The 12,336-nt window shown below is 35.6% G+C and overlaps 10 non-coding genes across 10 annotated transcripts; 5 read left to right on the top strand and 5 right to left on the bottom strand.

Moving 5' to 3' along the window:
• Positions 1–1,147: 1,147 nt before the first annotated feature.
• Trnal-uag (transfer RNA leucine (anticodon UAG)) lies at positions 1,148–1,229 on the top strand. Its single transcript has one exon. It is a non-coding gene; the product is annotated as a tRNA-Leu (tRNA).
• An 823-nt stretch (positions 1,230–2,052) lies between these two features.
• Positions 2,053–2,134, bottom strand: Trnal-aag (transfer RNA leucine (anticodon AAG)). The gene has a single exon. It is a non-coding gene; the product is annotated as a tRNA-Leu (tRNA).
• A 1,744-nt stretch (positions 2,135–3,878) lies between these two features.
• Trnal-uag (transfer RNA leucine (anticodon UAG)) lies at positions 3,879–3,960 on the top strand. The gene has a single exon. It is a non-coding gene; the product is annotated as a tRNA-Leu (tRNA).
• A 738-nt stretch (positions 3,961–4,698) lies between these two features.
• On the bottom strand, positions 4,699–4,780 carry Trnal-aag (transfer RNA leucine (anticodon AAG)). Its single transcript has one exon. It is a non-coding gene; the product is annotated as a tRNA-Leu (tRNA).
• A 1,390-nt stretch (positions 4,781–6,170) lies between these two features.
• On the top strand, positions 6,171–6,252 carry Trnal-uag (transfer RNA leucine (anticodon UAG)). The gene has a single exon. It is a non-coding gene; the product is annotated as a tRNA-Leu (tRNA).
• An 823-nt stretch (positions 6,253–7,075) lies between these two features.
• Trnal-aag (transfer RNA leucine (anticodon AAG)) lies at positions 7,076–7,157 on the bottom strand. The gene has a single exon. It is a non-coding gene; the product is annotated as a tRNA-Leu (tRNA).
• Positions 7,158–8,900: 1,743 nt separating this feature from the next.
• Trnal-uag (transfer RNA leucine (anticodon UAG)) lies at positions 8,901–8,982 on the top strand. The gene has a single exon. It is a non-coding gene; the product is annotated as a tRNA-Leu (tRNA).
• A 738-nt stretch (positions 8,983–9,720) lies between these two features.
• On the bottom strand, positions 9,721–9,802 carry Trnal-aag (transfer RNA leucine (anticodon AAG)). Its single transcript has one exon. It is a non-coding gene; the product is annotated as a tRNA-Leu (tRNA).
• Positions 9,803–11,192: 1,390 nt separating this feature from the next.
• On the top strand, positions 11,193–11,274 carry Trnal-uag (transfer RNA leucine (anticodon UAG)). The gene has a single exon. It is a non-coding gene; the product is annotated as a tRNA-Leu (tRNA).
• Positions 11,275–12,097: 823 nt separating this feature from the next.
• Positions 12,098–12,179, bottom strand: Trnal-aag (transfer RNA leucine (anticodon AAG)). Its single transcript has one exon. It is a non-coding gene; the product is annotated as a tRNA-Leu (tRNA).
• Between the last annotated feature and the right edge of the window lie 157 nt (positions 12,180–12,336).

Raw genomic sequence — 12,336 nt, 5'->3', positions numbered from 1 at the left:
TTTTGTAATGTTGCATAACCTATTACTACAAATAGAGCCAATCATTTTTTCTTTTCCTCACGTAATCATTTTCATGTATGTTACGATCAATGGAACCTTCAGGATTGTCATTTGCACATGTACGTTGGACAGTCGCTGTGATGATTTGTCCCCTAAATGCCAAACTGAATACTGACGATATTGATATCCTTACTGTGTTTATAGATTTGAAGAAAAGAAATGCTTTTTCAGGTAGAGTAATTGAAGTATCACGCTTTGATTGAATTGTGTCTTTTAAGAATTCAAAACTGTATCGCGTTGTTGATTTACAGGATGAGAAGACATGTAAAATCAATATGATGTGTCCATTCTTCCGTCTTATGGGCTAAATCTCTTATTCAAATCTCTCTATGTCTTTGTCCGAAAACTAAATTCATCCATCCCGTTTATTGATTTTCTTCGGTCGGAGAAATCTCACGTTTCTTTCATTGCTCTCATACAGAATGTGAGATAAAATAAGGAATTTTGAAAGCTTCCCTTAACATTTATTTTCCACGTTATTCCTTTACAACAGTTAAATCTCTCCCTCCCTCTCTTTCATTGCAATCTAAATCCATTCAATTGGAGATTAAAGGCAGTTTCTCTCCTAAGTAATAAATATCGCACTTGAAAACGAATACCTTTGGAATATCAGTTCCTTACACCCTCAATATATTCAGCCCTAGAAAACCTAAATTCATGAAGCTGGTATGTGGTTTCAACGTAAGGGGATGATTCAATTATATCATAACTAGGTCATCGTGATATAACATTCTCGCTTGCAAATTCATAGCTACAACTTTGTTACATCCTTGATATCTTGTAATCTAATAGGCCTCTGCCGTTGAACATTTGCATTTAGGTGTAGCTAAAGAAGAGTAATACAAGCAGAAGAGTGCTATGGTCGGGTAAATGAATATCACATTCTCAGCCATCCATTCTTTACAATCCCAATATCACTGAGCCTATTTCTCGGACACACGAGTAATTTAGAATGGGGATGCAACTAAAGAAAAGAAAATGCACACAAAGTAGGACCTTATAACCTAATTTTGACGCTTGAAGTGAATTTTCAGCAATATATTCTGGACCCCTCAAAGATATTGTACTATAAGCGTGTTAGTCTGTCGGTAGCGTGGCCGAGCGGTCTAAGGCGTTGGTTTTAGGCACCAGTCTCTTCGGAGGCGTGGGTTCGAATCCCATCGCTGCCAATACTATTTTTCAACGTACAATACTACTAAAGTATCTTTGATACTACATTTATGTTACACGTAGGACTATTTATTGGCTGGTACAAATTGCAACATTAGGTATCACTGGGTTCTAATTTAACACATATTCTAACAAAAATATCAAGACGAGTAAATTTCATTGAATAGATGTATGGTTATTTAAAAGAATATTGTTGTTTGCATCGATATCGTGCTAACAGGGTAATGTTCAGAGTGGTTTTTATGTCTTGCATTCATACTGGTGAATTTAGATGAAATTGCTATAGCATGAGAATAATTATAACAGCTTTGCGAAATAGTATTCACCCTTTTGGGGATATTTAAAATCCTTACAAGGTTCAAGAATTTCAAGAGGACGCAGGCGCAATGCAGTAAATTCGATTTGTACAGAAAAATACTAAATTCATCTATCGCAAACCCATGAAAACCATTTGTTTTAAAGATGCTGTAAAAGGACTTAATGTAACACTGTTTGGATTACATTAAAGCGAAATACGAGTAACAGCCACAAAGAGTTGGTGAAACTATTCTTCCTATATTTCATACCGCGAAAATTTTAACTAAAGTTAGTAACAAATAGAGACAGAATATTCAACATTATCAAAAGAGATCCTTGAACAGTTCTTTTAGAAATCATGTACAGTGTAAGATGCACTGTTCGTTATAAAACAGGTAAAAGTGTATTGATCATTTTCTTCATTGATTTGCCTTGAGTTACCTGCTTGAAAAGAGACTGGCAAAGAGAATTGGTCAACGGTAGTTTTAAATGTCGCTTAGCTAAATTTGGTTTAATAAAAATACTTGGCAGCGGTGGGATTCGAACCCACGCCCCCGAAGAGACTGGTGCCTTAAACCAGCGCCTTAGACCGCTCGGCCAAGCTACCTCTGTACAGGTTTGCAGAGAGTGACTAAAACTGCTTGTGTCATACATACTCGTTACCGTTCTACTTTCTCATCTGCCGTGTTTAGATCTTACGAGGATTTAAATGTGTTAATTAAAGGATATGGCCGAGTGGAATACCAGAGTGGCATTTATAAAGGTAGTTCTGTTTGATTCACACAGACTCTATATCTTGAATTAATGCGCTCCGTTTCAAGCACTATGGGTTAGTTTTCTTTTTTCTTTTGTAACGTGGTATGATCTATAACTGTCACTATAACCCATGATTTTTTTTCTTACTCACGTAATCATTCTCATGTATGTTATAAAGATTGAAACCTTCAACATTGTCATTTGTACCTGTACGTTGGATTGTTGCTGTGATGATTTGACCCATAAAGGTCAAACTTAATACGGACGATTATTAGATACTTACTGTGTTTATGCATTTGAAAAATAAACAAAAAATATTCTTTCAGATAGAGGAATGGAGTATTACGCGTTGACTGAATTTTATTTTTCCGAATTCAATACATTATCTCATTATTCATTTGCAGGATGAGACGACAAGTACAATAAATATGATATGTCCATTCTTCGATCTTATGAGCTAAATCTTTTATCACATCTCTCTATGTCTTTATACGTAAAAATATTAATCGATCTCACGTTTTCTTTCATTGTTCCCATACGGAATGTGAAGATAAAATCAGGAATTTTCAAAGCTTACCTTAACATTTATTTTCCACGTTATACCTTTACAACAGTTAAATCTCTCTCTCCCTCCCTTTCATTGCAATCTAGATCCATTCAACTGGAGATTAAAGGCAGTTTCTCTCCTAAGTAATAAATACCGCACTTGAAAACGAATACCTATGGAATGTTAGTTCGTTACACCCTCTGTATCCTCAAACCTAACAAACCTAAACTCATGAAGTTGGTATGTGGTTTCATCGTAAGGGGATAATTCAATTATATCCTAACAAAATCATTGTGACCTAACATTCTCCATTGCATACATTTTTTTATACCGAAGCAATACGTTTTATTACACCCTTGATATCTTGTAATCCAATAAGCCCCTACCGATGAACATCTGCATTTAGCTGTATGTAAAGAAGAATAATACAACCAGAAGAGAACTAAGGTACTACATCCTACTTCTCACGTGTAAATGACTACTGCATTCTCGGCAATCCCTTTTTTACAGTCACGATGTCGTTGAACCTATTTCTCGGACACACGAGTTATAAAGTATGGGGATTCAATTCCAGAAAAGCAAATGCACAAAAAGTAAGTCATTATAAAACCTGATGTTGACGCTTAAAGTGAATTTTCAGCTATACATTCTATACCCATCAAAGATATTACACTCTTTCACACCTGCGATTAAGAAAGTGGTATGTATACCAATCTAAAAGATAAGTGTTTAACCATTGAATAAATTGGTCTACATAACGTAAATTTAACGCTTGAAAAAGATTTGGTTTCTATTTCAGTCGTCAGTTTTTTTTTTTACCTCTTCTGTCATTTCAACACTACTAGACTAATCAAATTTTGCATCAATGATATCAGACTATGTACCTTGACACATATATAGGAGTAATGAATTGCAGTAGGTTTACTTATATAGACTGGGATCTCAGTTTGTAAAATTGTAAACCTTAGGCCAAACCATTTCATCCAAAGTAGACTGTAACAGCGTACACTAACAGACTCGTGTTAGCACTATTAAGACTTAGTCTGTCGGTAGCGTGGCCGAGCGGTCTAAGGCGCTGGTTTTAGGCACCAGTCTCTTCGGAGGCGTGGGTTCGAATCCCATCGCTGCCAATAATATTTTTCAATGCAACATACGTAGGACTGGGTTCTAATTTTATTCAGTTTGATGTGATGTCGAACCGATGTCACTGATATTTCTAACTATGTCTGTGCGGTCATGAGATCTCAAACAACAAACATCGGGGTTTATCCTTTTCAATCAAAACGATTGTGTTCCTTTCTTAATAAATCACGTACAATTCTTATCTTGTGGCATCTGCAATTGTTGTTTGACGACCCCTTAGATAACAAAAGTAGTAACAATATCAAGACAATATCAAGGATCTTTTGAAAAGGAGAATGTTCATAAAAAATGTCTTTTTTATATCGATATGGTGACGATAGATTAATGTTTGGAGTGGTTGTAAAGATGCGGTAAAATAAGTTAATGCAACACTGTCTGGATGACATTGATGCGCACAAAAGGTAAATTACAAATTTAAAATTAAATTTTTTATTATTTTAAAAAATTGTTGGGAAAATTATCCTTCTTTATTTTATACGGTGCTAATTTTATCTAAAGTTCGTACAAAGAAAGTGAGAGTATTTAATTTAAAAAAGACTTCAATATATTATGTTAAACAGATATACAGTTTTATAATTGTTTGGTCTTTGTAAAGTAGGTAACACTTAATGGATGATTTTGTGCATTGATTTACCTTGAATTACATGCTTACAAAGACAATCCGGCACAGTGAATACAACAGGTTTTTTGAAATTTTACTTTATATTTTTGTTAATAAAAATACTTGGCAGCGGTGGGATTCGAACCCACGCCCCCGAAGAGACTGGTGCCTTAAACCAGCGCCTTAGACCGCTCGGCCACGCTACCTCTCTACAGGTTCGTAGAGAGTGACTAAAGCTCATTGTGTTATACCGACTCGCTACCTTTATACTTTCTTATCTGCCGTGTTTCGATATGTTACGAAGAGATATCTGTTCTAGTTAAAGGATAGGGTCGAGTGGGATGCCAGAGTGATATTTATAAGAGTATTTCTCTTGAACATTACACAGACTACACATCTTTCCCTAATGCGCTTCCTTCCCAGCACTCTGGTTTGATTTTCCTTTTCCTTTTTGTAATGTTGCATAACCTATTACTACAAATAGAGCCAATCATTTTTTCTTTTCCTCACGTAATCATTTTCATGTATGTTACGATCAATGGAACCTTCAGGATTGTCATTTGCACATGTACGTTGGACAGTCGCTGTGATGATTTGTCCCCTAAATGCCAAACTGAATACTGACGATATTGATATCCTTACTGTGTTTATAGATTTGAAGAAAAGAAATGCTTTTTCAGGTAGAGTAATTGAAGTATCACGCTTTGATTGAATTGTGTCTTTTAAGAATTCAAAACTGTATCGCGTTGTTGATTTACAGGATGAGAAGACATGTAAAATCAATATGATGTGTCCATTCTTCCGTCTTATGGGCTAAATCTCTTATTCAAATCTCTCTATGTCTTTGTCCGAAAACTAAATTCATCCATCCCGTTTATTGATTTTCTTCGGTCGGAGAAATCTCACGTTTCTTTCATTGCTCTCATACAGAATGTGAGATAAAATAAGGAATTTTGAAAGCTTCCCTTAACATTTATTTTCCACGTTATTCCTTTACAACAGTTAAATCTCTCCCTCCCTCTCTTTCATTGCAATCTAAATCCATTCAATTGGAGATTAAAGGCAGTTTCTCTCCTAAGTAATAAATATCGCACTTGAAAACGAATACCTTTGGAATATCAGTTCCTTACACCCTCAATATATTCAGCCCTAGAAAACCTAAATTCATGAAGCTGGTATGTGGTTTCAACGTAAGGGGATGATTCAATTATATCATAACTAGGTCATCGTGATATAACATTCTCGCTTGCAAATTCATAGCTACAACTTTGTTACATCCTTGATATCTTGTAATCTAATAGGCCTCTGCCGTTGAACATTTGCATTTAGGTGTAGCTAAAGAAGAGTAATACAAGCAGAAGAGTGCTATGGTCGGGTAAATGAATATCACATTCTCAGCCATCCATTCTTTACAATCCCAATATCACTGAGCCTATTTCTCGGACACACGAGTAATTTAGAATGGGGATGCAACTAAAGAAAAGAAAATGCACACAAAGTAGGACCTTATAACCTAATTTTGACGCTTGAAGTGAATTTTCAGCAATATATTCTGGACCCCTCAAAGATATTGTACTATAAGCGTGTTAGTCTGTCGGTAGCGTGGCCGAGCGGTCTAAGGCGTTGGTTTTAGGCACCAGTCTCTTCGGAGGCGTGGGTTCGAATCCCATCGCTGCCAATACTATTTTTCAACGTACAATACTACTAAAGTATCTTTGATACTACATTTATGTTACACGTAGGACTATTTATTGGCTGGTACAAATTGCAACATTAGGTATCACTGGGTTCTAATTTAACACATATTCTAACAAAAATATCAAGACGAGTAAATTTCATTGAATAGATGTATGGTTATTTAAAAGAATATTGTTGTTTGCATCGATATCGTGCTAACAGGGTAATGTTCAGAGTGGTTTTTATGTCTTGCATTCATACTGGTGAATTTAGATGAAATTGCTATAGCATGAGAATAATTATAACAGCTTTGCGAAATAGTATTCACCCTTTTGGGGATATTTAAAATCCTTACAAGGTTCAAGAATTTCAAGAGGACGCAGGCGCAATGCAGTAAATTCGATTTGTACAGAAAAATACTAAATTCATCTATCGCAAACCCATGAAAACCATTTGTTTTAAAGATGCTGTAAAAGGACTTAATGTAACACTGTTTGGATTACATTAAAGCGAAATACGAGTAACAGCCACAAAGAGTTGGTGAAACTATTCTTCCTATATTTCATACCGCGAAAATTTTAACTAAAGTTAGTAACAAATAGAGACAGAATATTCAACATTATCAAAAGAGATCCTTGAACAGTTCTTTTAGAAATCATGTACAGTGTAAGATGCACTGTTCGTTATAAAACAGGTAAAAGTGTATTGATCATTTTCTTCATTGATTTGCCTTGAGTTACCTGCTTGAAAAGAGACTGGCAAAGAGAATTGGTCAACGGTAGTTTTAAATGTCGCTTAGCTAAATTTGGTTTAATAAAAATACTTGGCAGCGGTGGGATTCGAACCCACGCCCCCGAAGAGACTGGTGCCTTAAACCAGCGCCTTAGACCGCTCGGCCAAGCTACCTCTGTACAGGTTTGCAGAGAGTGACTAAAACTGCTTGTGTCATACATACTCGTTACCGTTCTACTTTCTCATCTGCCGTGTTTAGATCTTACGAGGATTTAAATGTGTTAATTAAAGGATATGGCCGAGTGGAATACCAGAGTGGCATTTATAAAGGTAGTTCTGTTTGATTCACACAGACTCTATATCTTGAATTAATGCGCTCCGTTTCAAGCACTATGGGTTAGTTTTCTTTTTTCTTTTGTAACGTGGTATGATCTATAACTGTCACTATAACCCATGATTTTTTTTCTTACTCACGTAATCATTCTCATGTATGTTATAAAGATTGAAACCTTCAACATTGTCATTTGTACCTGTACGTTGGATTGTTGCTGTGATGATTTGACCCATAAAGGTCAAACTTAATACGGACGATTATTAGATACTTACTGTGTTTATGCATTTGAAAAATAAACAAAAAATATTCTTTCAGATAGAGGAATGGAGTATTACGCGTTGACTGAATTTTATTTTTCCGAATTCAATACATTATCTCATTATTCATTTGCAGGATGAGACGACAAGTACAATAAATATGATATGTCCATTCTTCGATCTTATGAGCTAAATCTTTTATCACATCTCTCTATGTCTTTATACGTAAAAATATTAATCGATCTCACGTTTTCTTTCATTGTTCCCATACGGAATGTGAAGATAAAATCAGGAATTTTCAAAGCTTACCTTAACATTTATTTTCCACGTTATACCTTTACAACAGTTAAATCTCTCTCTCCCTCCCTTTCATTGCAATCTAGATCCATTCAACTGGAGATTAAAGGCAGTTTCTCTCCTAAGTAATAAATACCGCACTTGAAAACGAATACCTATGGAATGTTAGTTCGTTACACCCTCTGTATCCTCAAACCTAACAAACCTAAACTCATGAAGTTGGTATGTGGTTTCATCGTAAGGGGATAATTCAATTATATCCTAACAAAATCATTGTGACCTAACATTCTCCATTGCATACATTTTTTTATACCGAAGCAATACGTTTTATTACACCCTTGATATCTTGTAATCCAATAAGCCCCTACCGATGAACATCTGCATTTAGCTGTATGTAAAGAAGAATAATACAACCAGAAGAGAACTAAGGTACTACATCCTACTTCTCACGTGTAAATGACTACTGCATTCTCGGCAATCCCTTTTTTACAGTCACGATGTCGTTGAACCTATTTCTCGGACACACGAGTTATAAAGTATGGGGATTCAATTCCAGAAAAGCAAATGCACAAAAAGTAAGTCATTATAAAACCTGATGTTGACGCTTAAAGTGAATTTTCAGCTATACATTCTATACCCATCAAAGATATTACACTCTTTCACACCTGCGATTAAGAAAGTGGTATGTATACCAATCTAAAAGATAAGTGTTTAACCATTGAATAAATTGGTCTACATAACGTAAATTTAACGCTTGAAAAAGATTTGGTTTCTATTTCAGTCGTCAGTTTTTTTTTTACCTCTTCTGTCATTTCAACACTACTAGACTAATCAAATTTTGCATCAATGATATCAGACTATGTACCTTGACACATATATAGGAGTAATGAATTGCAGTAGGTTTACTTATATAGACTGGGATCTCAGTTTGTAAAATTGTAAACCTTAGGCCAAACCATTTCATCCAAAGTAGACTGTAACAGCGTACACTAACAGACTCGTGTTAGCACTATTAAGACTTAGTCTGTCGGTAGCGTGGCCGAGCGGTCTAAGGCGCTGGTTTTAGGCACCAGTCTCTTCGGAGGCGTGGGTTCGAATCCCATCGCTGCCAATAATATTTTTCAATGCAACATAGGTAGGACTGGGTTCTAATTTTATTCAGTTTGATGTGATGTCGAACCGATGTCACTGATATTTCTAACTATGTCTGTGCGGTCATGAGATCTCAAACAACAAACATCGGGGTTTATCCTTTTCAATCAAAACGATTGTGTTCCTTTCTTAATAAATCACGTACAATTCTTATCTTGTGGCATCTGCAATTGTTGTTTGACGACCCCTTAGATAACAAAAGTAGTAACAATATCAAGACAATATCAAGGATCTTTTGAAAAGGAGAATGTTCATAAAAAATGTCTTTTTTCTATCGATATGGTGACGATAGATTAATGTTTGGAGTGGTTGTAAAGATGCGGTAAAATAAGTTAATGCAACACTGTCTGGATGACATTGATGCGCACGAAAGGTAAATTACAAATTTAAAATTAAATTTTTTATTATTTTAAAAAATTGTTGGGAAAATTATCCTTCTTTATTTTATACGGTGCTAATTTTATCTAAAGTTCGTACAAAGAAAGTGAGAGTATTTAATTTAAAAAAGACTTCAATATATTATGTTAAACAGATATACAGTTTTATAATTGTTTGGTCTTTGTAAAGTAGGTAACACTTAATGGATGATTTTGTGCATTGATTTACCTTGAATTACATGCTTACAAAGACAATCCGGCACAGTGAATACAACAGGTTTTTTGAAATTTTACTTTATATTTTTGTTAATAAAAATACTTGGCAGCGGTGGGATTCGAACCCACGCCCCCGAAGAGACTGGTGCCTTAAACCAGCGCCTTAGACCGCTCGGCCACGCTACCTCTCTACAGGTTCGTAGAGAGTGACTAAAGCTCATTGTGTTATACCGACTCGCTACCTTTATACTTTCTTATCTGCCGTGTTTCGATATGTTACGAAGAGATATCTGTTCTAGTTAAAGGATAGGGTCGAGTGGGATGCCAGAGTGATATTTATAAGAGTATTTCTCTTGAACATTACACAGACTACACATCTTTCCCTAATGCGCTTCCTTCCCAGCACTCTGCTTTGATTTTCCTTTTCCTTTTTGTAATGTTGCATAACCTATTACTACAAATAGAGCCAATCATTTTTTCTTTTCCTCACGTAATCATTTTCATGTATGTTACGATCAATGGAACCTTCAGGATTGTCATTTGCACATGTACGTTGGACAGTCGCTGTGATGATTTGTCCCCTAAATGCCAAACTGAATACTGACGATATTGATATCCTTACTGTGTTTATAGATTTGAAGAAAAGAAATGCTTTTTCAGGTAGAGTAATTGAAGTATCACGCTTTGATTGAATTGTGTCTTTTAAGAATTCAAAACTGTATCGCGTTGTTGATTTACAGGATGAGAAGACATGTAAAATCAATATGATGTGTCCATTCTTCCGTCTTATGGGCTAAATCTCTTATTCAAATCTCTCTATGTCTTTGTCCGAAAACTAAATTCATCTATCCCGTTTATTGATTTTCTTCGGTCGGAGAAATCTCACGTTTCTTTCATTGCTCTCATACGGAATGTGAGATAAAATAAGGAATTTTGAAAGCTTCCCTTAACATTTATTTTCCACGTTATTCCTTTGCAACAGTTAAATCTCTCCCTCCCTCTCTTTCATTGCAATCTAAATCCATTCAATTGGAGATTAAAGGCAGTTTCTCTCCTAAGTAATAAATATCGCACTTGAAAACGAATACCTTTGGAATATCAGTTCCTTACACCCTCAATATATTCAGCCCTAGAAAACCTAAATTCATGAAGCTGGTATGTGGTTTCAACGTAAGGGGATGATTCAATTATATCATAACTAGGTCATCGTGATATAACATTCTCCCTTGCAAATTCATAGCTACAACTTTGTTACATCCTTGATATCTTGTAATCTAATAGGCCTCTGCCGTTGAACATTTGCATTTAGGTGTAGCTAAAGAAGAGTAATACAAGCAGAAGAGTGCTATGGTCGGGTAAATGAATATCACATTCTCAGCCATCCATTCTTTACAATCCCAATATCACTGAGCCTATTTCTCGGACACACGAGTAATTTAGAATGGGGATGCAACTAAAGAAAAGAAACTGCACACAAAGTAGGACCTTATAACCTAATTTTGACGCTTGAAGTGAATTTTCAGCAATATATTCTGGACCCCTCAAAGATATTGTACTATAAGCGTGTTAGTCTGTCGGTAGCGTGGCCGAGCGGTCTAAGGCGCTGGTTTTAGGCACCAGTCTCTTCGGAGGCGTGGGTTCGAATCCCATCGCTGCCAATACTATTTTTCAACGTACAATACTACTAAAGTATCTCTGATACTACATTTATGTTACACGTAGGACTATTTATTGGCTGGTACAAATTGCAACATTAGGTATCACTGGGTTCTAATTTAAGACATATTCTAACAAAAATATCAAGACGAGTAAATTTCATTGAATAGATGTATGGTTATTTAAAAGAATATTGTTGTTTGCATCGATATCGTGCTAACAGGGTAATGTTCAGAGTGGTTTTTATGTCTTGCATTCATACTGGTGAATTTAGATGAAATTGCTATAGCATGAGAATAATTATAACAGCTTTGCGAAATAGTATTCACCCTTTTGGGGATATTTAAAATCCTTACAAGGTTCAAGAATTTCAAGAGGACGCAGGCGCAATGCAGTAAATTCGATTTGTACAGAAAAATACTAAATTCATCTATCGCAAACCCATGAAAACCATTTGTTTTAAAGATGCTGTAAAAGGACTTAATGTAACACTGTTTGGATTACATTAAAGCGAAATACGAGTAACAGCCACAAAGAGTTGGTGAAACTATTCTTCCTATATTTCATACCGCGAAAATTTTAACTAAAGTTAGTAACAAATAGAGACAGAATATTCAACATTATCAAAAGAGATCCTTGAACAGTTCTTTTAGAAATCATGTACAGTGTAAGATGCACTGTTCGTTATAAAACAGGTAAAAGTGTATTGATCATTTTCTTCATTGATTTGCCTTGAGTTACCTGCTTGAAAAGAGACTGGCAAAGAGAATTGGTCAACGGTAGTTTTAAATGTCGCTTAGCTAAATTTGGTTTAATAAAAATACTTGGCAGCGGTGGGATTCGAACCCACGCCCCCGAAGAGACTGGTGCCTTAAACCAGCGCCTTAGACCGCTCGGCCACGCTACCTCTGTACAGGTTTGCAGAGAGTGACTAAAACTGCTTGTGTCATACATACTCGTTACCGTTCTACTTTCTCATCTGCCGTGTTTAGATCTTACGAGGATTTAAATGTGTTAATTAAAGGATATGGCCGAGTGGAATACCAGAGTGGCATTTATAAAGG

The sequence above is a fragment of the Sinohyriopsis cumingii genome, chromosome 9 (assembly GCF_028554795.1).
Source record: "Sinohyriopsis cumingii isolate HCF-2022 chromosome 9, ASM2855479v2, whole genome shotgun sequence".
Lineage (NCBI taxonomy): Eukaryota > Metazoa > Mollusca > Bivalvia > Unionida > Unionidae > Sinohyriopsis > Sinohyriopsis cumingii.
Note: the sequence above shows the minus strand (reverse complement) of the source record. Positions and strands in the feature narration are given on the sequence as shown.